The sequence below is a fragment of the Rhea pennata genome, chromosome 3 (genome assembly GCF_028389875.1).
Source record: "Rhea pennata isolate bPtePen1 chromosome 3, bPtePen1.pri, whole genome shotgun sequence".
Taxonomy (NCBI): domain Eukaryota; kingdom Metazoa; phylum Chordata; class Aves; order Rheiformes; family Rheidae; genus Rhea; species Rhea pennata.
The window spans coordinates 97297754-97303271 of NC_084665.1; positions in this window are offsets into that span (position 1 = coordinate 97297754).

The window sequence follows — 5518 nt, forward strand, 5'->3', positions numbered from 1 at the left end:
GAGGGAACAGCTCATCCTGGATGCCATCTCCATGCATGTGAAGGATAAGAAGGTGATCAGGAGTAGTCAGTATGGATTCACAAAGGGGAAATAACACCTAACCAATCTTACAGCCTTCTATGAGGGAATGACTGGCTAGGTAGATGAGTGGAGAGCAGCAGATGTTGTCTGCCTTCACTTCAGTAAGGCTTTTGACACTGTCTCCCATAACATCCTCACAGACAACATCAAGAAGTGCAGATTAGATGAGCAGACAGTGAGGTGGATTGAGAACTGAGTGAATGGCAGAGCTCAGAGGGTTGTGATCAGTGGTGCAGTCTAGTTGGAGGCCTGTAGCTAGCAGTGTCTGCTAGGGGTCAATACTAGGTCAAATATTGTTCAATCTATTCATCAGTGACCTGGATGAAGGGAGAGTGCACCCTCAGCAAGTTTGCTGATAAGACAAAACCAGAAGGAGCAATTGATATACCAAAGGGCTGTACTGCCATTCAGAGGGACCTTGATAGACCAGAGACATGGGCAGAAAGGAACCTCATGAAGTTCAACAAAGGGAAATGCAGAGCTTTGCACTTACAGAGGATTAACTTCAGGCATCTATAAAGGGGCTGGGCTGACCTGCTGGAAAGCAACTCGGTGGAGGACCTGAGAGTCCTGGTGCACAGCAAACAAGCTGACCATGAGTTAGCAATGTGCCCTTGTGGTCGAGAAGGCCAATGGTATCCTGGGATGTATTAGGAAGAGTATTGTCAACAGATCGAGGAAGGTGATCCTGCCCCCTTACTCAGCCCTGGTAAGACCACACCTGCAGTATTGTGTCCAGTTCTGGGCTCCTCAATACAAGAGAGATATGGAGCTACTGGAACAAGTCCAGCAAAGGGTCACTAAGATGATTAAGGGACTGGAGCATATCTCATACAAGGAAAAGCTGAGAAAGCTGGAACTCTTCAGCCTGGAGAAGACTGAAAGGGGATCTTATCAATATTTGAGTAAAATATCTGAGGTGGGGGTATAAAGAAGACAGAGTCAGACTGTTTGCAGTGGTGCCCAGCAATAGGATGAGAGGCAAGGGCACAAATTGAAACAAAGGAAGGTTCATCTGAACACAAGGAAAAAACCTCTTTACTCTTAGGGTGACAGGGCACTGGAACAGGTTGCTCAGAGGTGGTGGATTCTCCTTCTTTGGATAGATTCAAAAGTTGTCAGGACAATGTCCTGGGCGATGTACCCTAGGTGACTGCTTGAGCAGGAGCTGGACTAGATGATCTTTAAAGGTCCCTTCCAACCTCAACCATTCTGTTATTCTGTGATTCTTTGACACTTCTGTGAAAAACAGCGACAATGCTATTTTTAGGTTATTGACACATGTTGGTTGACTGAGTCCAGCCAAAAGGCATCATTTCATTAGATGCTAAGCATTCAGTGAACGCTTAACACTAGAAAATAAACTGCATATATTTAATTTAGATAGGCAGGCTAGTCTTTTGCCTACCACATTTTGAGTCACTTTTTATCTGTTTCTACCCATCACAGTAACTAGGCTCACGAACCATCTTTGCATGACAGATACGGTTATCCATTTTCAGTTATCACCAGTCACTGCTATTGAAAGCAAATGGTCAAATATTCCAAAGCAATGAACCATCCATGGGTTAAATTTACTCAATCAGTCATCTGAAATAGGAACTACTTCTCTACAGCATTTTATCTACTAGTTAAAAATAATTGCACATTTTTATATGTTTATCCAACTGTTTTTGCTTCTGTTTCCCACAGAACTGTAATAATTTTATCAGCTGCAGAGCCTACAAAGCAATCAATTTTAACAGCTTTTTCCAAACACTATCTGTAACTCTGACTGTCTTTTCAATATCTGTGGAACAGTCCGTAATGTTATAGCTAGCTTGAGGAAATCTTAATGCTCAGAAACTATTGGGAAACTCAAAAGCTGTTTTGAGCAAGCAAAAGGCTTGCCCACTGGGCATGACCAGCTGAGAGGCTGGTGGTAGCAGAAGCCTCTAGACGGAGCTGCCTGATAATGTGCGACCATCTGAGCAGGAGAAAAGCAAAAAGAACTAAATTGTTATAGAGGAGGTGGATATGTAGACGGCATAGCTACAGCAACTCTTATACCATGCTCATCCCTTTCTACAGACGCTGGAAAGGCTGCAGCCAATGGAAAGGGGATAAACTGGGGCATGCAATTCCTGGCTAACATTATGGTCCCTGATGACAGTGTCCAGCCAGCGCAAGCTGCAAGAGTCTGCAGCATCCTTTAATTTGGAAAACAAAACAAAAAAAAAAAAAAAAAAACAACAAAAAAACACACCTGCAGTCCTATACCGAACATTCCCAGGAATGAGATTTCTCTTGCAGGTAAATGCATATTCACATTCTGTTTTCTGACAATGTTATCAGGCATTCCCTTGCCAGACCTGGGCATCCTCTGCTGGTAGAAACTGTGCATAGAACTGAAGTAGAGGTAGTCTTTTTCCAAGAAAATGGAAAATCAGGTGCCTAGCCCCAACACATCCGTGACAAAAATCTTTGAAGAATGGGAGTACCAATCAGCAACACCAAAACAGATAAGTCAAGCAATAAACAACTGCAAACATTTCTGGACCAGATCCTAAACAGAAATGCCTGCCCACACAGCATCATACAACTCAGAACATGCACTGTGCTGCATTATACACTATGTGTGAAACCATAGGAACAGTCTGAGTCATACCATGACTGGTACCATCCATCACAAGTTAGAAACTTGTCCTTTGTTTCAGAGTAACACCCGAGGCCTCAAATCAAATGTGACAATTTTTATAATAAACAGTGCTGAGATGTTTGGCAGTAAAAATCTATCTTTGTAGACAGTCTGTCCCCACAAATGAAATAGATATTTTGATTGGGTCCCTTTGATTTCCGAGAGAAGAACATTTGCTTATCTGGGAACAACAGTTCAATAAATAATATTTTTGCTTGTGTATAGTGCCCTTCAAACACACGAATTCCATGGGAATTCTCTCTTTTACCTTTCCATGTAAGATAATCTATATCTAAAGCTAACAAAAAATGTGTTGCATTTACTACCATCACACCTGATATGCTCGACTTACGACCTCTGAGTCTGTTCTGCAGCATGTGAAAACGTCTTACAATAGTTCTGGGGTAAAAATACATTATTAAACAATCAAGTATTTTGTACCATTATATTACAGATGTTAGGTTCAGTTAGAAACAGTAAATACTATGTTAGCAAATGTACAGAAACATTAAATTTAGCTACCAGATTCCAGGAATACAATTAAAGAGATGGAAGAATACCAAATAGTCCATCAGAATATCTCTCCAGTGCTGAGTTAGTGTTTGTGCTCCTTTCTAAACTGCTGCAATTAAATTAGCTCTTCTTATTGCTGCCTTTATTAAGGTCTTATAGCCACAAATTATTAAGTATTCTCTGTAGGCTTGGCTCTGAATACAAACACAAAAGTCTCACAAAAGATAGTATTTTTGATTGAAAAATACTCAGCACTCTGAAGAATGTCAATTAAAAGTATTCATTTGTAACCCTTAGTTTCTAGTTTTTACCCCAACAGAGTTTTTAGTGTCCTAACATGGTAATATAAAATACCTGAAAGTTACTAGCTTTGAATTCACTTTCTGAAATGACTCCTGACTTTCAGATGAGACCTTATTGCTATGTTGCTTAAATACATGTGTTTGCATTATTTGAATGAATTCTCTCTGTAAATACTGTTGTACAGTAAATGAGAAAACAATGCCATGTTTGGTCATTGGAGAGAGATGTTATTTAGATTATCGTTCTTTATCTAAACTGCATCAGCACAAAATGGGCAACTGTAATTTCATGTCTAGGATGTTTTTGATTTGGGATATATCGAACTGTTTATGCTTGCTGCATTCCTCCATATTATTTCATTAATCACATAACAACCCTTCCCTTTCTTCACTAAACATGCTAACTCTAATTATCTCTTTGCTACACAGATGTTTCCTCATTTAGATGTTCAGTACATGGTCATGTGTCACCCTCACTTTCCCATGGATTTCAGCCTGTATTACATGACTTTAATGTCTTTTCGGTACATGAGCCCTCTGGGTTAGTATGTCCCTTTGAATAACAAATTGATTGCTAGAGAGATATGAATGATAGATATATACAGTCCTCATTATCTGTATTTGTTACACACATGTAAACGTGAAGGATACATATAAAACACAAATAAAAGTGATAATTTAAGTCATGGAGGCTGGTGAGAAAACCTAACAGATTTCTTTAACTCCCACTATTCCCACTGATCAATGATAAGTCACTGTATTTGATATGAGATAGTCCACAAACTGGCGAGACCATAATTTAGCCTATAAAGGGGTCAATGCTTTAAACAGAGAATTAACGAGAATGCAGTAATTTGCAAATATCAATATTGTGCTTCTGCGTTTTCTGCAACACAAAGATGTAAGATGACTCAACTTGTAAACAAGTGTTCAGGTATGACAGTAGGGAATGTTGAAAAAATGCATTGGAAACTTCCCTGGTAAGAGAATTCATGAGGTTTTAGATCATGCATTTCACATGCATCGTGGCACTCGAAGAACAGACTTTTGCCCAAATAAAATAAAGACAGGTGATTATAAAAATTTCATACATGATCGATTTTTAAAAAGAACTTCTCAAGTCATTTTCATCTCTAGAGAAGAAACAAAGTAAAACCTGGTGGAAAAACAGGAAAATGAGATTCAGAAAAATACAGGCATGTATGACAGGCTGTGGTTTACCATTACTCCTAACACCGCCGTTGGAAGTGGACAGGACTCGGGGGGGGGGAGGGGGGGACCTGTATAGCCTGAGGAAAAGACACCGAGGGCTAGAAATGACGATCGCCAAGGCACAACGAGAAGAAAGGCACGCAAGAGTCTTGCGTTATTTACAACTTAGTACTTTCGCCGAGCTCACAAAATATCCATTCCTTAAAACCCACGAAGCCAGCGGCTCCGCGTCGCCCCCCCCTCCCCGCCCTCCACCCGGGGGCCGCCGCCGCCTGCGGCGGGGCGGCGCGGCGCGGCGCGGCGGCCCCCGGCCCAGCCCGCGGGGACCCTCCCTCGCTCCCTGCCGCCCGCCCCCGCGCACACGCCGGAGCCGCCCGGGGAAGCGGCGGGGAAGGAGCCGCTCCCGGGAGCGCCCCCTCCCTCCCCGCCCGCTCGGCGAGGCGATGCTCGGGGAGGGGGAGGAGGAGGAGGAGGAGGAGGAGGAGGAAGGGCGGCCGCTCGCGGAGTAGGCGAAGCGCGGCGAAGCACCTGCCACGCGGGCTGCCGGGGGGCACCGCGGCTCCCCGTGCGCGGAGGAGGAGGCGGAGAAGGAGGCGCGGCGCTGCGCGGCCGCCTCGCAGCCCCGTCGCCGCGCGGGCTGAGCCGGGCCGGGAGAGGGCGGCGCAGGGCGGCCCCCGCCGCCCCCCGCCGAGCGTCCATGGGGCGGCGGTGAGCGGCGCGGCGCGCAGGCAGC